Source organism: Triticum dicoccoides, chromosome 7B (assembly GCF_002162155.2).
Source record: "Triticum dicoccoides isolate Atlit2015 ecotype Zavitan chromosome 7B, WEW_v2.0, whole genome shotgun sequence".
NCBI lineage: Eukaryota > Viridiplantae > Streptophyta > Magnoliopsida > Poales > Poaceae > Triticum > Triticum dicoccoides.
Window position 1 is genome coordinate 124,741,767 of NC_041393.1, and position 23,407 is coordinate 124,765,173.

The 23,407-nt window shown below is 44.0% G+C and overlaps 1 long non-coding RNA gene across 1 annotated transcript; it reads right to left on the reverse strand.

The window, feature by feature from the left end:
- Window positions 1–12,511: 12,511 nt before the first annotated feature.
- LOC119341079 lies at window positions 12,512–13,845 on the reverse strand. The gene is made up of 4 exons (XR_005164874.1): window positions 13,744–13,845; window positions 13,454–13,535; window positions 13,239–13,351; window positions 12,512–13,152 (listed from the first exon to the last, which is right to left on the reverse strand). It is a non-coding gene; the product is annotated as an uncharacterized LOC119341079 (long non-coding RNA).
- Between the last annotated feature and the right edge of the window lie 9,562 nt (window positions 13,846–23,407).

Here is a 23,407-nt window from a genome sequence, read left to right on the forward strand (position 1 = left end):
TCTATGAGAAGGTCGTAGACATTTACGACCAAAACAGAAGGTTGTTGAACCCATGACCTTTTGTTTTGGTCACTAGCTGTCTGCCCAGGCCATGCCGGATCCGACGTGGCAATCTGACATGGCAAAATTACGACCAATTGAAAAGGTCAAAAATTAGAATCGGCCCGGTCCAATTGGGTGTTTATATGGGCCGAGCCCATTAATTCAGCCAATTTAGTGTATTTTTTCTGTCAATTTTTGTTAGCTTCATGGGCCAAGCCCAACATCGCAGCCTTTTTATTTTTGGGCCATGGCCATTTTGGCTGAGCAGTTCAAGTATTTATTTTTTTAAAGATGGGTCCACTATTCAGATGGGTCCCAATTGTTAGGTTCTTCTAGTAAGTGGGTCCCAATTGTCAAGGTCATTTTATTTAAATTTCAATTTGCTAGTAAATAAATCACCAACATTCAAATGGGAACAGATAGAGAACACACGTAGTACTTCACATAACAACCAGATTCAGTTTGATACATCATACAACAAAGATACAATAGCAGAATCATTGTGTTACATCATCATATAAAACATATACAATGGCAATCACAGTCTAGATACTCTAGGTCTCATCAACTTCGCATTCCCCAGATTTCCAGCTTCCAAATCTGTAGCGCAAAATCGACGCCATGTTAATAGACCAAACTTGGTGTTACAACAGATGAAGGAATATGTTGTGTCTTCTTCAAATAAGTTCAGTTTGTTGAGGATACCATTTAGAACTAGAAGCCATCCACCTACTAACAGAACTTTCATGAATATGTTCAAGTATGCTTAATAATTAACCTACATGAGCATTGCAAGTCAAATTACCATCATAATAAGTATGAAGATAAAGGAAAGCAAGAAATAGCAGCTAGAAACCTTAACACATATAAGAGAAAACATCAGTTAGTAAGTGAGAATTTCACCTGTCCTTCAGGAGCAATTTTGATATCCATCATATCCAGGTTTGGCCGGTACCCCAACAGGTCGCCCTCGCCTTGTTGCCCGCCCTTCCCATTAACCTTGGCGCCTGGCGCCTTATCCTGGGTTGCCGCGCCATCTGCGGCATTGGTGAGCTTCTGGATCTGGTACTCCATCTTCTTGTCTATTGGGCGAATCTAGCACAGAGAATTCAACATAAGACAATCTACTATTAGACAGCTGCAGAAATGGAGACTGGCAGCTTAGCAATCAACAACAACTGAGGGCACACACACACACCTTCTCAAGAAATAGCCTGATCTCGACAAGGCTGTGCGCGACAGGGTGGCCATCGACAGACAGCCCCTTGGCCTCGCGTAGCAGGTAGTAGATGTGACACCCCAAAATTTTAATCTTGTTTTATTAATTAAAATTTTTCCAAGAAACTTAAACTTTTATTTTCTGGATTTCCTTTTGATTTCAGAACCATTCTTTTCTTTATTATTATGGAGTTTTTACCCCAAGTGAAAACTTTTCAGTCATTATTGGACTTTTTTGCCCCTCTTAAGAAAAACAATCCTTTTATCAGTGGGATTATTTATACAATTATTTTTCCCTGAGCTTTATTTCTCAAAAATGGTTTTCAAGGTTTTAGGGTTCCATTTGCACTACAACCATTTGATAAATTTAGTTTTAAATTCCAACCAAAATTTGGAGATATCATGTAATGTTTTTAAATCACTTTTATGCAAAAATAACCTTTGGTCATTTGGAGATTTTCAGCTTTATCCCTAGTTTTTAAATCTGGTCAAAATTCACTTTTGCACTGCAACCTATTTAAATATTTCTTTAAAACTTCCACCAAAATTAGGGGATGTCAGTAGGGGTATACTATTCACCTTTATGCAAAAACCCCTTGATGTTCTTTGAAAAATTTGAGTGAATCATCCTGTTTTTCATTCTGGTCCAACTTGATGATTTGTACTACAACCATCTTCTAACTTGCTCCTTTACCCATGAGCTTTCTCCTGCTTGTAGTACACCTTACCAAACCCTCAAGTCCAGGAGAGTCGACCCATTGGATGATTTTAAGTGCTTGCAATCATGCCTTTTTCTCTCTGTCCAAAACTTAAGATTTGCAAAACTTCCACTAGCAAGTTTCCTCTTTTGCCCAAATGACCTTACCACCCTCTTTTGCATCTAAAGAGACACTAGCCTGGAGAATTTGGCCACTCCAAGAAATGCCTAAGTTCCCTTGGCATTTTGTCAAACACCTTATGGGCATGATCAGTTTTGACATAGTTTCTGGTTTGTGCAATGGACCTGCTTCCTTTTGCCTAACCACCTTGTCCACTAAACTCTTAGCTACTCCTAACCTAGGTCTGCTAATTGCCAGCCTCACCCAAGCTGTGTGGCATGCACTGACATTTCGCCGAGCACCTGGTGAGCGTGCTCTGGGCGCGCCCAGAGCGTGTGTTTTGCACGTGCCGCGCCCGAGCCGCCGCGCCCCTGGCCTGTTCCCCGGGCTTATCCAAATCCTCTGCCGCTCGCAGCATAGGGCCAAGCCTCGACCCGTACCCCCCCACGAGCACCACAGCCCCTCGCCACGTCATCGACAAGCCAAAAGCTAGCCACCACTGTCGCCTGATAGCCTCTGCACTAGTCGGCGCCACCCGAGCCACTCCCGCTCGCCAGCTCGCCCCTGGAGCAGTGTCCGCTCGTCCGCTAGCTCCTGCCGCCATCACCAGCCTCAACACGGCACCCTGCAAGCTACAGAACGGCGGTCGCCGACGAGCTTATCCACGGCCGCCGCAAACCGACTTCGTTGTGCTATAAAAAGGAGGCCCCCGGGCTCGCCCAGCCACTCAGGCGACCTCAGGCCACCCCCATGGCACCCCCACAACCAGCAATCGTCGGGGGGAAGCTGTCTTCCCCGACTCCGGTTCGGCCACTGCCACGTTCCAGCTCCGTTCACCGCAACCAGAGCCCCTCCCGTCCGCCCAACGCCACCACCAGACTGATCTTGCGGAGCCGCACAGACCATCAGCCTTAATGGAGAGCCACCGTAGCGCGGATCCCCAAGCGTGCCCGAAGCCATCTCGGCCGTGAAGCTCGTCGCCGGCGACTCCGTCCACGTCGGCGACCATGGCGGGTACCCACGAGTTCGTCTCGACCACCGGAACACACCCATGTGCTCAGATCACCAAGGGATGCCTCCGTTCGCCGGCGAGCCTCGCCGGAGCTCCGCCTCTATTCGGTCGGAGGAGGTGACGCGCGCGTGGACTGGTCAAATCTGACCAGTGGGCCAGGCAGGCCCACTGTCAGTGACCCAGTGTCGGTCCATGCAGGCGTAAGTGGAAGCATATTTCCAGAGTACGTCTTCGACGTGTATCGTTTCTTTTATTTTTTTGTTTTATTATAAAACCAAAAATTTGACTGGCTATATCTGTTTAAATAAAACTCCAAATGAATTGATTCTTTGTCCTACCTCTCTCAAATTTAGTCTAGTTTATTTTAAGATTTATTTGAAATTTTTTCAAACAACTTCTTTGCACTATTTTTGAAGTATGGGCTATTTGAATATTTTCAAAATAGGATTTTTGGAGAAGAAGAAAAACTTTCAAAAGTTTTAGGATGCACCCTGCCTCTACACAACTTGAAGGCAAGCATTCTGAACCCTGGTATTATATTTCTGTGTGTTGGTTGACACGATTATAACACCGCCCTGATACAGAGAACTCGTTATTTTATGTGGTGACGCGAGCATTGGCTTGAATTGCATATTAGTGATTTCCTTGCTGTTGGAAATGAATATACTTGTGATGGTAATCATCCTCATGTGCCTTGCATGCATGCCGGAAAAGAATCCGGGAAAGTCTCTGCCTTGGGTAGGCGTGAGCTTGTCGCCGGTCTCTGTCGGGACGGTTATGTCCGGTATGGTAAGGTATAATGAGTGGTGATTCTGTTGGTCGAAATAATTTTGTTACACATATCATGCAGGGAATTTATAATCCTCCTGAGTCGACCGTAGATCGAGTCTTGTTCCAGTAACCCCATACTCGTTTCGTACTACCACTTGCCCTGCCGCAGGTAGGGTGCGGTTCAGTAAGTTGTCAACCCCTTTCTTGGCACACACCATACAGATAGGCCACGGTGGAAGATACCGACTGTAGCTGGTAGGCAGGCCACCTGGTCCGGGGGCGTGGGTGTTTCCGGTTGGGACCGAGAGGGGGGCACCCCTTAGAGCAAGAGTCATAAATTTGATCCCATGCTACGCGAGGTTGTAGCCTCCCACTTAGAGTTTTACTTAACAGGTGTCGTGGGTGATTCCAGACACCGGTAAGTTAAGCTGGTGTGTGCAAGTCAGGTGTGTTTCAATTAAAAGACCGTAGACGGAATTAGTCCCGATGGACTAAAGGAATCCGTTACTCGTCGGTAAAGAGTACACCCTCTGCAGAGATAATATCTATTCGAATAGCCGTGTCCATGGTTAAGGACTACAGTCTGGGTCGGGTCAACTGTGGGACTTAGTGTCGGTCTTCGGAGGAGAAACTACTAAACCAGAACATGGATCATGACCTATGACTTATGATGATTGTGATTATTATTGTTATGGACTAACACTTTATATTATTGGATTTATTGAGTATCCCTGGGAAGGTTCTACCTCCTGGATATTCACTATGATTATTTTTCTTATAAGCCCTTTATGGGGTGTCGCTCAGACGCCCGACTATGGCATGCTTGCTATTTACTTTATAAGCCCTTTATGTGGTGTCGCTCAGACGCCCGACTGTGGCATGCTTGTTATTTACTTTATAAGCCCTTTATGTGGTGTTGCTCAGACACCCGACTATGGCATGCTTGTTATTTACTTTATAAGCCCTTTATGTGGTGTCGCTCAGACGTCCGACTGTGGCATGCTTGTTATTTACTATATAATTCCTTTATGTCGTGTCGCTCAGACGCCCGACTGTGGCATGCTTATTATTTACTTTATAAGCCCCTTTATGTGGTGTCGCTTAGACGCCCGACTGAGGCATGCTTCATATCATGATCCTTTCGAGGCGTCACTTCAGACACCCGATCGGTGCATGTTATTTCTACTCCATTATTGCATATTCATGTTACATATAAATAACCTGCTTGCATGCATCATGGATTTTATTTTCTGACTGACATTATGATCATAGGATAATTCAGAGCATGATTATCGTTTGTTATTTTATACCCGTGTTCATAATGTTTGCGAGTACATTCAAAGTACTCACTGGCTTGTCCCTGGCTATTGTCTTGGCCAGATTTCTTGCATGGAGAGGAGCGCTGCGATGACAGCCCCGGAAACTAAGCAACGGTGATAGCAGCCTCGCGAAGATAAGAGTTAACCTGGTCAGCTATTCCTGTTGGGAAATGGAGTCCCATAGACACTAATGTCCACAAACCACTTCCGCCATCAACCACTAGAAACCACTTGTTGTAATCATAGGCCAGAATGGTCTTGTACTACATATTTTGTATTTTTCTTGGAATTTCTGTATCAAGTTGGTGCCTCATCAGCTAATAGTAATCCTGGGGCTGGCGAGCATAAGGGCCATTTTCTGGAAATTAATATCCCGAAAATCCGGTCCTGACAAACTTGGTATCAGAGCCAGACTGACCATTGGCTAATCCTATCCTAGCCGGGTCAATAAGCCTAGGTAAACCAACCCACCAGACCATAACCTAACCCCAGCCAAGCTTCTCATGCAAGATAGCCACACAGTGACCCCGACACTTTTGGCAGTCGGTGCCCAACCTATCAGCCTAGCCTGTCAATCACGCGCCAGTGACCGACCCCTAAATTGTCTCATTCGCAAGTGTGCGAAGGAAGACTCCGTCCCCTTTTCTATAAAGGGGCATGCTAGCCTCAACTTAGCACCGCACAAACCCTTTCCCCAAACCAAGCCATAATCCCTGGCCCCATCATGCACAATGAGACCACATCAAACAATGTTGGAGGTTTTGTGACCGTGCTCGCGACCCTCACCCGCCGTGCCTTTGCATTAGAAGAACCTCCAGAATATGTTGTGTACCAAGGACCCATGGGCGGTGAAAGCCGTCAATTCTGGGCCACCGTGCACATCTATGGTAGTGGTATACCTCCAGAACACCCCTACAGGTTCACCGGAAGGACAACTTCCTTTGAGCCACAAGCCATCCAACTAGCTGCTCGAGAGGCTGTAGTTCAACTCCGGCACTTGTCGCCCAGAGTTAACTGCCGCTCGTTCTACTACTATCCCAGCCGTGACGGGTATGGTAGGCCGCCCAGGTTGCCAACGGGGATCACGAGATGGATCCTGTGTTGTTGCATCTGGTGCGCTATGTAAGTGCACTAGAGGATCTGTTCAATCAGATCACCCTTGATCTAATCGCAGCTCGTGGAGAACTGATCCGCCGAGCCCCGGCAAGAGGAGAAGATGAGCCCAACACCGACAACCCAGTCGTACTATTCGGACAACCGATCGAGTCCTTGAGGTCTGCCCCAGTCATTGACCAAAATACCTTGACGACCCCAGAAGTGCTTCGTCGCCTTTTGGGAACACGCTCCAACGGGATTGTAGCCAACAATCCCCGAGATGGGCATCATCGCTACCCCGACCCTGCAGTCCCTCAACCCCCTCTAGCTAATCCAGACGGTGAAAACCGTGGAGAAGCCTCGGCGTCCACAAGGCAAGCCCGCTTAGATATTAACGAGGTAGACTAGAACCGCTCGAGTGGTACCGAATCTTAGTATGTCCTCGCCTTGTAACTGTGTGATCCTGTACCGCCATTATTAAATGTTGTTTGACTGTGCGCCCCTACTTTTAATAATAGCCATACATGAGTATGTTGATGTGCGATTGCATTTTTTTAACCGAGCGTAGCTGCCAACCCGATGACTTAAAATGTGTGCTATAAGATTTTTTTTACTAACAGGAAGGATGTTTTCTAAAAAACTCTTAACAAATCTCGAGGACGAGATTTTTTTAGGGGGGTAGTGTTGTGACACCTTAAAATTTTAATCTTGTTTTATTAATTAAAAATTTGCCAGGAAACTTAAACTTTTATTTTCTGGATTTCCTTTTGATTTCAGAACCATTCTTTTCTTTATTATTATGGAGTTTTTACCCCAAGTGAAAACTTTTCAGTCATTATTGGACTTTTTCCCCCTCTTAAGAAAAACAATCCTTTTATTAGTGGGATTATTTATACAATTATTTTTCCCTGAGCTTTATTTCTCAAAAATGGTTTTCAAGGTTTTAGGGTTCCATTTGCACTGCAACCATTTGATAAATTTAGTTTTAAATTCCAACCAGAATTTGGAGATATCATGTAATGTTTTTAAATCACTTTTATGCAAAAATAACCTTTGGTCATTTGGAGATTTTCAGCTTTATCCCTAGTTTTTAAATCTGGTCAAAATTCACTTTTGCACTGCAACCTATTTAAATATTTCTTTAAAACTTCCACCAAAATTAGGGGATGTCAGTAGGGGTATATTATTCACCTTTATGCAAAAACTCCTTGATGTTCTTTGAAAAATTTGAGTGAATCATCCTGTTTTTAATTCTGGTCCAACTTGATGATTTGTACTACAACCATCTTCTAACTTGCTCCTTTACCCATGAGCTTTCTCCTGCTTGTAGTACACCTTACCAAACCCTCAAGTCCAGGAGAGTGGACCCATTGGATGATTTTAAGTGCTTGCAATCATGCCTTTTTCTCTCTGTCCAAAACTTAAGATTTGCAAAACTTCCACTAGCAAGTTTCCTCTTTTGCCCAAATGACCTTACCACCCTCTTTTGCATCTAAAGAGACACTAGCCTGGAGAATTTGGCCACTCCAAGAAATGCCTAAGTTCCCTTGGCATTTTGTCAAACACCTTATGAGCATGATCAGTTTTGACATAGTTTCTGGTTTGTGCAATGGACCTGCTTCCTTTGCCTAACCACCTTGTCCACTAAACTCCTAGCTACTCCTAACCTAGGTATGCTAATTGCCAGCCTCACCCAAGCCCTGTGGCATGCACTGGCATTTTTCCGAGCACCTAGTGAGCGTGCTCTGGGCGCGCCCAGAGTGCGCGTTTTGCATGTGCTGCACCCAAGCTGCCGCGCCCCTAGCCTATTCCTCGAGCTTATCCAGATCTTCTGCCGCTCGCAGCGTAGGGCCAAGCCTCGACCCGTACCCCCCCCCACGAGCACCAGAGCCCCTCGCCACGTCTCCGGCAAGCCAGAAGCTAGCCGCCACTGCCGCCCGACAGCCTCTGCATTGGTCGGCGCCGCCCGAGCCACTCCCGCTCGCCAGCTCGCCCCTGGAGCAGTGTCCGCTCGTCCGCTAGCTCCTGCCGCCATCCCCAGCCTCGACACGGCACCCTGCAAGCTACAGAACGGCGGTCACTGACAAGCTTATCCACGTCCGTCGCAAACCGACCTCGTTGCGCTATAAAAAGGAGGCCCCCGAGCTCGCCCAGCCACTCAGGCGACCTCAGGCCACCCCCATGGCACCCCCACAGCCAGCAATCGTCGGGGGGAAGCTGTCTTCCCCAACTCCGGCCGGTTCGGCCACCGCCACGTCCCAGCTCCGTTCACCGCAACCAGAGCCCCTCCCGTCCGTCCAACGCCACCACTAGACTCCACATGATCTTGCGGAGCCGCCCAGACCATCAGCCTCAACAGAGAGCCACCGTAGCGCGGATCCCCAATCGTGCCCGAAGCCATCTCCGCCACGAAGCTCGTCACCGGTGACCATGGCGTGTACCCACGGGTTCGTCTCGACCACCGGAACACACCCATGTGCTCAGATCACCGAGGGATGTCTCCGTTCGCCGACGAGCCTCGCCGGAGCTCCGCCTCTGTTCGGTCGGAGGAGGCGACGCGCGCGTGGACTGGTCAAACCTGACCAGTGGGCCAGGCGGGCCCACTGTCAGGCGTAAGTGGAAGCGTATTTCCAGAGTACGTCTTCGACGTGTATCGTTTATTTTATTTTTTTGTTTTATTTTAAAACCAGAAATTTGACTAAACTTTGACTGCCTATATCTTTTTAAATAAAACTCCAAATGAATTGATTCCTTTTCCTACCTCTCTCAAATTTAGTCTAGTTTATTTTAAGATTTGTTTGAAAAATTTTCAGACAACTTCTTTGCACTATTTTTGAAGTATGGGCTATTTGAATATTTTCAAAATAGGATTTTTGGAGAAGAACAAAAACTTTCAAAAGTTTTAGGATGCACCCTGCCTCTACACAACTTGAAGGCAAGCATTCTGAACCCTGGCATTATATTTCCGTGTGTTGGTTGACACGATTATAACACCGCCCTAATACGGAGAACTCATTATTTTATGTGGTGACGCGATCATTGGCTTGAATTGCATATTAGTGATTTCCTTGCTGTTGGAAATGAATATACTTGTGATGGTAATCATCCTCATGTGCCTTGCATGCATGCCGGAAAAGAATCCGGGAAAGTCTCTGCCTTGGGTAGGCGTGAGCTTGTCGCCGGTCTCCGTCGGGACGGTTATGTCCGGTATGGTAAGGTATAATGAGTGGTGATTCTGTTGGTCAAAGTAATTTTGTTACACATATCATGCAGGAAATTTATAATCCTCCTGAGTCGACCATAGATCGAGTCATGTTCCAGTAACCCCCATACTCGTTTCGTACTACCACTTGCCCTACCGCAGGTAGGGTGCGGTTCAGTAAGTTGTCAACCCCTTTCTTGGCACACACCATACAGAGAGGCCACGGTGGAAGATACCGACTGCAGCCGGTAGGCAGGCCACCTGGTCCGGGGGCATGGGTGTTTCCGGTTGGGACTGAGAGGGGGGCACCCCTTAGAGCGCACGTCATAAATTTGATCCCAAGCTACGCGAGGTTGTAGCCTCCCCACTTAGATTTTTACTTGGCAGGTGTCGTGGGTGATTCCAGACACCGGTAAGTTAAGCTGGTGTGTGCAAGTCAGGTGCGTTTTCAATTAAAAGACCGTAAACGAAATTACTCTCGATGGACTAAAGGAATCCATTACTCGTGGGTAAAGAGTACACCCTCTGCAGAGATAATATCTATTCGAATAGCCGTGTCCATGGTTAAGGACTACAGTCTGGGTCGGGTCAAGTGTCGGTCTTCGGAGGAGAAACTACTAAACGAGAACATGGATCATGACATGTGACTTATGATGATTGTGATTATTATTGTTATGGACTAACACTTTATATTATTGGATTTATTGAGTATCCCTGGGAAGGTTCTACCTCCTGGATATTCACTGTGATTATTTTTCTTATAAGCCCTTTATGTGGTGTCGCTCAGACGCCCGACTGTGGCATGCTTGTTATTTACTTTATAAGCCCTTTATGTGGTGTCGCTCAGACGCCCGACTGTGGCATGATTGTTATTTACTTTATAAGCCCTTTATGTGGTGTCGCTCAGACGCCCGACTGTGGCATGCTTGTTATTTACTTTATAAGCCCTTTATGTGGTGTCGCTCAGACGCCCGACTGTGGCATGCTTGTTATTTACTTTATAAGCCCTTTATGTGGTGTCGCTCAGACGCCCGACTGTGGCATGCTTGTTATTTACTTTATAAGCCCTTTATGTGGTGTCGCTCAGACGCCCGACTATGGAATGCTTATTATTTACTTTATAAGCCCCTTTATGTGGTGTCGCTTAGACGCTCGACTGAGGCATGCTTCATATCATGATCCTTTCGAGGCGTCAGTTCAGACACCCGATCGGTGCATGTTATTTCTACTCCATTATTGCATATTCATGTTGCATATAAATAACCTACTTGCATGCATCATGGATTTTATTTTCTGACTGACATTATGATCATAGGATAATTCAGAGCATGATTATCGTTTGTTATTTTATACCCGTGTTCATAATGTTTGCGAGTACATTCAAAGTACTCACTGGCTTGTCCCTGGCTATTGTCTTGGCCAGATTTCTTGCATGGAGAGGAGCGTTGCGATGACAGCCCCAGAAACTAAGCAACGGTGATAGCAGCCTCACGAAGATAGGAGTTAACCTGGTCAGCTGTTCCTGTTGGGAAATGGAGTCCCATAGACACTGATGATCCACAAACCGCTTCCGCCATCAACCACTAGAAACCACTTGTTGTACTCATAGGCCAGAATGGTCTTGTACTACATATTTTGTATTTTGCTTGGAATTTCTGTATCAAGTTGGTGCCTCATCAGCTAACAGTAATCCTGGGGCTGGTGAGCACAAGGGCCATTTTTTGGAAATTAATATCCCGAAAATCCGGTCCTGACAATAGACGAGGCCCTGGCAGTAGCTCAGCAGAAGGTGGTGCTTGGCCTCCAGGAACCCCATGCCCTCGCCCGTCGGCAGCTGGTTCTTCCTCACCTATACCAATACACAAGCAGTCAAGCACACAAGAAAACGAACAGAATACTTAGTTTTGTGGATACTGCTACCCGTTGCTTAAATGCTGCCTTATTCTTACACAAGTGAACTTATCATAGATCATGAAGCAGGCGGAGCTGGAATTTTGCTTTTTCTCTGGAACTAATAGAACAAGCTAACAATATTATAAACGTTTCTTCACGGCCACTGATTACTTGCTCGTTGCACGGAGATTTTAATCTATGTGACAACTAGTCACTAGATACAAAACAATTCATATAAACAGGGCATACCAAGCAGCATACCAAGCAAAAAAACAAATTTCAAACAGGCTAGCTAGCTATAATTTGCTGCAATCCTGACGGTAGAAACAAGCTAGCTAGATTAAACACCAACAGTTAACACAGCCTAGCTGTAATAACTAACAAGGCCACTATAAATTATTAACATGCATGATCTGTAGTACTAGGAGACCGAGTCAATGCACATTACAGTAACTACAAATGGGGTCTACTACAAGAGCACAATTTAACAAGTGTTCTACTCCAAATCATCATCACTTGTAAATAGGAATGATCTTTTACATGACACAAGCACGAAAAGTACAAACAAAATCACCCATGCACATGAAACAAAGCAAGGTACTACTATAGAAGCACAAGAGAGGGGGCTAGAAGATAGGAGACGAACTTAGATGAGAGGAGATTGTAGTCGATGCCGCACACAGCCACGGTCTTCGTCCCGCGGTAGAGGAGGTTGTAGCCGAGTTGGACCATGTGCCGAGCGTCGTCGTGGCGGTGGATGCCCTGGTTGTCGTCATTGTCCACAGAGGATTCCTACTGCTCCGAATCAAACAAAGAAGTAAGAGTTAGTGTTGTTGATCTAGTACAGAAATTAAGCAAGCGAGTATAGGAGACACACACACGTGCTACTGCTAGTATCTACAGACATCAATCAAGTTGGCTGTGTGTGTGCGCTTGAGCTAGCTTAGTACGTACAGTCCATGGTTGGGCTCCAACACAAACAGAGCATGCTAGTGTTAACAAAATCAAGCCAGTAGAATAGAAACAAACCATACCATGATGAAGTTTAAAATAGAATAAACAATGCATATACATTTTCTAATGGAAAACCACAAAAACAGTTGATGAAAATCTACATCAAGTTCTAACAATGCCATGTCTACAACAAAACAAGACTAGGACGATTGCTGTAATTCTAATGCAGCAATAAAACAAACCTAACTACATTGTTCAGCAGCTTCGAATAACAAAAAATCTACCATTTATGATTAATTCAACAAAAAAGCTAAATAGCATAGGCCTTTTGGGACAAACAAAACTAAACAGCAAGCACAACATGATATGGATATCTCAAAACAAATTCTCCTCGGAAAATACTTTGGAACACATATGGACAACATACGAAACTAATTTACAATCTACAATAAGATATACCAGTCTCATCAAATCAGGCTGCTAAATCTCCCAACGCCACATCAGTAACAGCCTCTAGATCATGAATCAATGCAACGCTACATGAGTCGAGAGTTAATCTATCTGAGGATAGGCATGGAACCCAATAGCAGTACACGCTACAACCGATCAACCACATGAATCCCTAGGCAAAACACGCTACAACCCATCAACCACATGAATCCCTACACATCCCCTACTGTGAACTTTGTGACATATAGAGGCCACTGCCAGGGGACATGAAAAGCATATAGTGTGAACTTTGTGCATCTTAATTTAGTAGCAGCATATAGTGTGGACTGTGTAGTCCATATCATCTGCCACGTCTTCAGCTGAAATGCATAAACAGAGCTAGAGGATGCATTAGTTTATTTTGTCAGTAAATGTATTATGTGCTTTCAAGCTCAAAACAACATCATGGAACATGTTTGACTCACCAGTTATCTGGACTATCACTCCATTCACGCTACAGAGATCGCTCGGACTGTCGAGTCTCCATGAACTAGCTCACAGAGGGCTTCCACAAAGTCCTTGTAGAATCCAACAATACCTGCCAGCCACACAGAAACATCAGAGCAACATAAGCCCCTGATTGAGCACTCGAACACATTGAAAAACAGACATGGCATGTAGCACGCCGGCGGTCACCTACCTGGATTGCCAGGGACGACCAGCAGGATCTTCTCCATGGCTGGCCCCTTCCTTCACAAAACCAGATTGTCAACTTCACGAACCTGCAAAAAAACACACAAAGTATGGCTTGCAGATTTTAATTCAACATACAAGGCATGTAATCAAGTGGATTCTATTATCTTGTAAAGCAACATATTATTTTATTAGTACATGTCAGGATGTATACCAAATGATCACTCCGATGATACAACATCCCACATGGGTAATTCAAAGATGGAGGAAGCAAAATGGAAGGGGAAAAACGATCACCTTGGACTCCTCAAGCGTAAATCATCTACCAGCCCTGGCATTCATGTTGTACTTAAGAGTCTAGCATTGCACAGTGGGGCGAATAGATCGAGAGTTTGACATTTTTGGCAAGCTGTAAGAAAATGTAAGATGATGGTTCTGGAAAAATAGTAAACTTGTAACCAGATTTAAAGAAAACAAAACCCCATGGCAAGTTGCGTTTTCTATCTTTACATGAATACAAGTTGTATCTTCTATTTGTTATATGAATGCAAGTTGCAGTTCTTTCACGAAAAAGGGTTGCTTGTTGATGAAGAAGTTGCAGTTTACTTCAGCGTGCAATATTTAAGAAGTTCCGCTTTACTGAATGGCATTTTCATACTACTCTATATGCTGACATGCATCCACTAAATGGCATTCACTGATATATCAATTTAGAAATGTGACACGAGTATGTTTGGATGATGATCTATGCTTTAGATAGCATGCTTCAAGTTTGGCATTTCTACACCGGATAGCAGCAATGATTCACAGGGCACGAATTATCCATTATGAGGAAACATGATATTAGGTCTGAAACAAATGATTTACATGGGTAAAATGGACACATGTACAATACATAACATGCTATAAGCAGGAAACACTAGTGCTCATATATACCAAAACCAATAACACTACTTATGGATGATAGTAATAACAAGGTTAACATCTGAGAAAGCACCTGCGCATAGTGCCCTTGCCCTCGGTGCGTATGGCACTGGCCATGTTCTTCAGCTTGTCGACATTCATCTGCACGAAACACACTTGCTTTAACAACAGCTGGACAGGGGAGCAAAAAAGGGATCTAACTAGAGCTAGCTGTGGAAGCAGAGCACAAGGCATGGTAGTGTCCAGTCACTGACTATTCCGGCTGTGTGTGCTCTCCAGCCAAGAAGCACAGCCATGGCTCGGCAGCGAGTTCACAAATCTAGCAGCTGCCGATTCATCCTAACCTACCGACCGCAAATCCACCTTGAAGGACAGAGTAGTAGCCAGATCGAATCTCACGAGCGCTCACTCCTCCGGCGCCTACCTGCCCGCCCGCCTGCGTACCAGTCCGCCGGGCAAATCCAACCTAACCCGTGGACGGAACTAAGGCGGCCAACCAGCAAATCCGCAGGCACGACTGATCGACGCCACCGTACCATTCCTCTCTGTCCATCGACCCACCACACGATCAAACTGAAACTAGCGGCGACAGAGTGTAGCGCCGCAAGGGAGGGGGCAGGAGGAGATGGGCGCTGGGGGCATACCTTGGGCAGGCGATGCCGGTGGATCCGGCCCCATTCCCGTCGGCGAAGTCGGATCTCCCGGCGATGGCCTCGGTGCCAGCCGTCTGTATTCGTCCCCGTGCCCTTGGGCGTGTCTGAGGAGAGCTCCGGTTCTAAGGGGTCGGCGGGCTTGGGTTGCGCAGACTTCTCCATGTCCGACATCCAGATGGATCTAGGAGTGCTTGCTGTCGCTGTGAAGTGCGGGGAGAGAGAGAGGAGGGTTTCAGGAGAGGAGAGAGGGGCGATCCGTCTGGGTGGGGGGAAGCAGATGGGAGAGGGGAGGCCGTTGGCGGCGAGCTGTGGGAGGGAGGAGGCGGTGGGTGGGTGGCGGTGATAACCCGCAAGTATACAAGATAGTTGTAGCCTCTTTTGATAAGTAGTGTCAAACCCAACGAGGAGCTAAAGGTAGAGCAAGTACTCTCTCAAGTCCTATCGGCCACTGATACGACTCTACTCATGCTTGACGTTCGCTTTACTTAGAACAAGTATGAAACTAGAAGTACTTTGTAGGTGTTGTTGGATAGGTTTGCAAGATAATAAAGAGCATGTATATAAAAAGTCGGGGCTGTTTAGATAAAGATGCAATAAAGTAAATATAGCGAGTGTGGAAAAGTGGTGGTAGGAGTTGTGGAATTGTCCCTAAGCAATTGACTATGTTACTAGACCGGTAATCACTATTGCAATTCTATTTGAGGGAGAGGCATAAGCTAACATACTTTATCTTCTTGGATCATATGCACTTATGATTGGAACTCTAGCAAGCATCTGCAACTACTAAAGATCATTAAGGTAAAACCCAACCATAGCATTAAAGTATTAAGTCCCCTTTATCCCATACGCAAGAATCCCCTTACTCGGATTTGTGTTTCAGTCACTCACGCAACCCACTATAAGCGAATCATGAACGCATTGCAACACCCTACAGCGGGAACACCTCACGCTTGCGTGACACGGAGGGCACCATAGGACAACACCAATAATAAAACATGCAACTCAAACCAATCATAGCAATTCATCAATCACCGATAGGACAAAGAAAATCTACTCAGACATCATAGGATGGCAACACATCATTAGATAATAATATGAAGCATAAAGCACCATGTTCAAGTAGAGGGTACAGCGGGTTGCGGGAGAGTGGACCACTGTAGATAGAGGGGGGAAGGTGATGGAGATGTTGGTGAAGATGGCGGAGGTGTTGGTGAAGATCGTGGTGATGATGATGGCCCCCGTCGGTGTTCCGGCGCCACCGGAAGCAAGGGGGAGAGAGCCCCCCTTCTTCTTCTTCTTCTTCTTCTTCCTTGACCTTCTCCCTAGATGGGAGAAGGGTTTCCCCTCTGGTCCTTGGCTCCCATGGCGTGGGAGGGGTGAGAGCCCCTCCGAGGTTGGATCTATCTCCCTGTCTCTCTCGGTTTCTGCGTTCTCAGATCCTACCCCTTCACCGTTTCTTTTATATCCGGAGATCCGTAACTCCGATTGGGGTGAATCTTTCGCCCAGATTTTTCTCATAAAATTAGCTTTCTTGCGGCAAAAGAAGAGTGTCAACCGCCTTACGGGTGGCCCACAAGAGTGCTAGGCACGACCAGGGGAGGGCGCGCCCCCCTGTCTCGTGGCCACCCCGGACACCATTTCGCGTTGATTCTTCCTCCGGAAAATCCCAAATATTCCAAAATAATTCTCCATCCGTTTTTATCCCGTTTGGATTCCGTTTGATATTGGGTTTCTGCGAAACATAAAACATGCAACAAACATGAACTAGCACTGGGCACTGGATCAATATGTTAGTCCCAAAAAAATAGTATAAAAAGTTGCCAAAAGTATATGAAAGTTGAATAATATTGGCATGGAACAATAAAAAATTATAGATACGACGGAGACGTATCAGCATCCCCAAGGTTATTCCTGCTCGTCCTCGAGTAGGTAAATGATAAAAAATATAATTTTTGATGTGGAACGCTACCTAGCATAATCTTGATCATATGTCTAATCATGGCATGACTGTTAAGAAACGAGTGATTCAAAGCAATAGTCTATCATTTGACATAAACACAATAATACTTCGAGCGTACCAATAAAGCAATCATGTCTTTTCAAAACAACAAGGCCAAAGCAAGCTTATCCCTACAAAATCATATAGTTTGGCCATGCTTCATTTTCGTCACACAAAATTCCCCCATCATGCACAACCCCGATGACAAGCCGAGCAATTGGTTCATACTTTTTAATGCGCTTCAGCTTTTTCAACCCTCACGCAATATATGAGCGCAAGCCGTGGATATAGCACTATAGGTGGAACAGAATATGATGGTGGGGTTTATGTGGAGAAGACAAAAAGGGAGAAAGTCTCACATCGACGCGGCTAATCAACAGGCTATGGAGATGCCCATCAACTGATGTCAATGCGAGGAGTAGGGATTGCCATGCAACGGATGCACTAAGAGCTATAAGTGTATGAAAGCTCAAACTGAAAACTAAGTGGGTGTGCATCCAACTTGCTTGCTCATGAAGACCTAGGGCATTTGAGGAAGCCCATCATTGGAATATACAAGCCAAGTTCTATAATGAAAATTCCCACTAGTATATGAAAGTGATAACATAGGAGACTCTCTATATGAAGAACATGGTGCTACTCTGAAGCACAAGTGTGGTAAAAGGATAGTAACATCGCCCCTTTTCTTTTCTTTTTTTCTTTTTTTTTCTTCTTTTTTTTCTTTTTGCGGGCTTCTTTGGCCCCCTTTTTTTATTTAGGCTTCTTTGGCCTCTTTTTTTTCTTCTTTTTTTTTCTTGGGGCAATGCTCTATAATGATGATCATCACACTTTTATTTACTTACAACTCAATATTACAACTCGATACTAGAACAAAGATATGACTCTATATGAATGCCTCCGGCGGTATACTGGGATGTGCAAAGATCTAGCGTAGTAATGACATAAAAAAACGGACAAGCCATGAAAACATCATGCTAGCTATCTTACGATCATGCAAGGCAATATGACAATGAATGCTCAAGTCATGTATATGATGATGATGGAAGTTGCATGGCAATATATCTCGGAGTGGTTATGGAAATGCCATGATAGGTAGGTATGGTGGCTGTTTTGAGGAAGATATAAGGAGGCTTATGTGTGATAGAGTGTATCATATCACGGGGTTTGGATGCACCGGCGAAGTTTGCACCAACTCTCAAGGTGAGAAAGGGCAATGCACGGTACCGAAGAGGCTAGCAATGGTGGAAAGGTAAAAGTGCGTATAATCCATGGACTCACATTAGTCATAACGAACTCATATACTTATTGCAAAAGTTTATTAGCCCTCGAAGCAAAGGACTACTACGCATTCCCCTAGGGGGATAGATTGGTAGGAAAAGACCATCGCTCGTCCCCGACCGCCACTCATAAGGAAGACAATCAAAGAAACACCCATGCTTCAATTTTGTCACACAACGGTTACCATATGTGCATGCTACGGGACTTGCAAACCTCAACACAAGTGTCTCTACAATCCACAACCACCCACTAGCATGACTCTAATATCACCATCTTTATATCACAAAACTATTGCAAGGAATCAAACATATCATATTCAGCGATCTACAAGTTTATGTAGGATTTTATGACTAACCATGTGAATGACCAGTTCCTGTCATCTCTCTAAATAGATATAAGTGAAGCAAGAGAGTTTAATTCTTTCTACAAAAGATATGCCCACGCTCTAACAAATATAAGTGAAGCAAAAGAGCATTCTACAGATGGCGGTTTTCTATGTGAAGAGAAACAAGCAATCCAGACTTCAAATGATATAAGTGAAGCACATGAAGCATTCTATAAAGCCATACTCAAAATATTTAAGTGAAGTGCAATGAGCATTCTATAAATCAACCAAGGACTATCTCATACCAGCATGGTGCATAAAAGAAAAGTGAAAACTAAAAGCAAAAGATGCTCCAAGACTTGCACATATCGCATGAACGAAACGAATACAAAAACATACCGATACTTGTTGAAGAAAGAGGGGATGCCTTCTGGGGCATCCCCAAACTTAGACGCTGGAGTCTCCTTGAATATTTACTTGGGGTGCCTCGGTCATCCCCAAGCTTGAGCTATTGCCTCTCTTCCTTTTCCTCATATCGAGACCTCCTCGATTAGACACTTCATCCACACAAAACTTCAACAGAAAACTCGGTAAGATCCGTTAGTATAATAAAGCAAATCACTACTCTAAGTACTGTAGTAAACCAATTCATATTTTTTTTTTGCATTTTTTCTACTGTAATATAGCTTACATGGCTTAATCCACTGATATAAATTGATAGATTCATCAAAACAAGCAAACTATGCATCAAAAACAGAATATGTCAAAAACAGAACAGTCTGTAGCAATCTGAACATTCACTATACTTCTGGTACCCCAAAAATTCTACCAAAATTAGGAAAAATAAAAAATTTGTACATAAAGACAGTGAAAAAATAATCAGAACCGTTTGACGTTCCAGTTAAAAATGTAAAATCTCTCACTACAGCCAAACTTTCTGTCCTGCACCGTACAAACCAACAAGCATTGTAAACATCCTAAAGGCAAACCTTGGCACATTATTTTTATAATACAATGGAATTTTATAAGGGGATAATTATTTTTGTTGAATTTTTTTTGTAATCAAGATTCACAAAGTTTCCGTGAGCATGAACAAAGTTCAAGGCTAGCTCCCACTTCAACAATGCTTGTCTTTCTCACTTTCACTTTCCTTTTTGAAAAGTTTTGGGTTCCCCTCTTTATTTTTATTTTTAAACTATATGAAGGCACACAACAGAAATAAATGACTCTATAAAACTTCCGGGTTGTCTCCCTGGCAGCTTTCTTTAAAGCCATTAAGCTCGGCAGATAGTGCTCAAGTAATGGATCCACCCGGATCCCAAGGTATATCAAAGCCAATTTTAATTAACAATGATTTGTAATTTTGTAGTGAGCACAAAGTAACATATATCATATAATGACGAAGTCTAACTCTCTTCCTATGCATCGGCATGTCATAAAAGAACAATTCATGCACACCAAGTAAAGGTCAATGCATAGTATAAGTAGTTTCTTGCAATTTTATCATATTGGAAACATAAAGAGGCGGATATATAGTTCCTATTTCATAATAATTGCAAGTAGGAGCAGCAAGCACATGCACATTACATTCATCAAAATCATCATGTGCAATGGTAAAAGGCAACCCATCAATATAATCCTTACTAAGCGCAAACTTCTCCGATATAGTGTAGTCGGGAGAATTCAAAAAGATAATAGGACTATCATGCGTGGGTGCAATAGAAACAATTTCATGTTTAACATAAGGAACTATAGCAAGTTCATCTCCATAAGCATAATTCATATTGGCATCTTGTCCACAAGCATAGCAAGCATCATCAAAAAGGGATATTTCAACAGAATCAAAGGGATCATAGCAATCATCATAGCAATCATCCTTCGGTAAGCACGAAGGGGAATTAAACGATGTATGAGTTGAAGAGTTACTCTCATTAGAAGGTGGGCACGGGTGATCAATCCGCTCTTCCTCCTTTTGTTCTTCGCTCTCCTCGTCATCTTTTTCATCCAATGAGCTCACAGTTTCATCAATTTCTTCTTCCATAGCTTCCTGCAAAATATTAGTCTCTTCTTGGACAACGGAGACTTTCTCAATAAATGCATTAATATTGTAATTGTATTCATAATTTTCATAGGAATATCTAAGTATAGCAAGATTTTCTGGTCTATAAACTGAACCATCAAAATCGTCAAACGCTTTAAACATAGATTCAATCTCATAAGCACCCATAAAAGCAACAAATTCTTCTATTTGTTCCACATCATAGTAATCATATACACCATTAGCATAAGAAGCTAAGGTTTTATTATCATTGAATTTGCATGAAAAGGGAAGGTGTGGAGCCTTCATCCTAGAGCAACAAGTATAACCATGTATCAAGCATAGTTGATGCGCATACCAACGCAACATAGAAATTTGATCCCATAATAATTTCCCTTTTTGTGTCAAGCGATAATCCCTAAAGTATTCACGTTGATCCAACGTGTCTCCCATAACATAATTGAATGGGGTTTTCTCAGGATTATCGAAGTAGTACATAATATCTTGAACATAACGAGCATCAAGGGTTTTAGGAGGTTCCCCATCTCCATGAGTAGCAAGTGCACCTAATTTTTTTTTGGTATTTCGTGTTCCATATCCATAACTAAAGATAGAGAACAACTTAGAACAGCAAATAAAAATTACTTAGTGATAAAGCAAACAAGCACACACAAGAATATTCACCCCATGCTATGACTCCCCGGCAACGGCACCAGAAAAAGGTCTTTATACCCGCAAGTATACGGGATAGTTGTAGCCTCTTCCAATAAGTAAGAGTGTCAAACCCAACGAGGAGCTAAAGGTAGAACAAATACTCTCTCAAGTCCTATCGGCCACTGATACGACTCTATGCACGCTTGATGTTCGCTTTACCTAGAACAAGTATGAAACTAGAAGTACTTTGTAGGTGTTGTTAGATAGGTTTGCAAGATAATAAAGAGCACGTAAAAAGTAGGGGCTGTTTAGATAAAGATGCAATAAAGTAAATATAGCGAGTGTGGAAAAGTGGTGGTAGGAGTTGTGGAATTGTCCCTAAAGCAATTGACTACGTTACTAGACCGGTAATCACTATTGCAATTCTATTTGAGGGAGAGGCATAAGCTAACATACTTTCTCTTCTTGGATCATATGCACTTATGATTGGAATTCTAGCAAGCATCCGCAACTACTAAAGATCATTAAGGTAAAACCCAACCATAGCATTAAAGTATTAAGTCCCCTTTATCCCATACGCAACAATCCCCTTACTCGGATTTGTGTTTCAGTCACTCACGCAACCCACTATAAGCGAATCATGAACGCATTGCAACACCCTACAACGGGAATCCCTCACGCTTGCGCGACACGGAGGGCACCATAGGACAGCACCAATAATAAAACATGCAACTCAAACCAATCATAGCAATTCATCAATCACCGATAGGACAACAAAAATCTACTCAGACATCATAGGATGGCAACACATCATTAGATAATAATATGAAGCATAAAGCACCATGTTCAAGTAGAGGGTACAGCGGGTTGCGGGAGAGTGGACCGTTGTAGATAGAGGGGGGAAGGCGATGGGGATGTTGGTGAAGATGGCGGAGGTGTTGGTGAAGATCGCGGTGATGACGATGGCCCCTAGCGGCGTTCAGGCGCCACCAGAAGCAAGGGGGAGAGAGCCCCCCTTCTTCTTCTTCTTCTTCCTTGACCTTCTCCCTAGATGGGAGAAGGATTTCCCCTCTGGTCCTTGGCTCCCATGGTGTGGGAGGGGCGAGAGCCCCTCCAAGATTGGATCTATCTCTCTGTCTCTCTCTGTTTCTGCGTTCCCAGATCCTTCCCCTTCACCATTTCTTTTATATCCGGAGATCCGTAACTCCGATTGGGGTGAATCTTTCGCCCAGATTTTTCTCATAAAATTATCTTTCTTGTGGCAAAAGAAGAGCGTCAACCGCCTTACGGGTGGCCCACGAGAGTGCCAGGCGCGCCCAGGGGGGAGGGCGCCCCCCTGTCTCGTGGCCACCTCGGACACCGTTTCACGTTGATTCTTCCTCCGAAAAATCCCAAATATTCCAAAATAATTCTCCGTCCATTTTTATCCCGTTTGGATTCCGTTTGATATTGGGTTTCTGCAAAACATAAAACATGCAACAAACAGGAACTAGCACTGGGCACTGGATCAATATGTTAGTCCCACAAAAATAGTATAAAAAGTTGCCAAAAGTATATGAAAGTTGAATAATATTGGCATGGAACAATCAATAATTATAGATACGACAGAGACGTATCAGCATCGCCAAGCTTAATTCCTTCTCGTCCTCGAGTAGGTAAATGATAAAAAAGATAATTTTTTATGTGGAATGCTACCTAGCATAATCTTGATCATATGTCTAATCATGGCATGAATATTAAGAAATGAGTGATTCAAAGCAATAGTCTATCATTTAACATAAAAACAATAATACTTCAAGTGTACCAATAAAGCAATCATGTCTTTTCAAAACAACAAGGCCGAAGGAAGCTTGTCCCTACAAAATTATATAGTTTGGCCATGCTTCATTTTTGTCACACAAAATCCCCCATCATGCACAACCCCGATGAAAAGCTGAGCAATTGGTTCATATTTTTAACGCGCTTCAGCTTTTTCAACCCTCACGCAATATATGAGCGCAAGTCATGGATATAGTACTGTAGGTGGAATAGAATATGATGGCGGGGTTTATGTGGAGAAGACAAAAAGGGAGAAAGTCTCACATCGACGG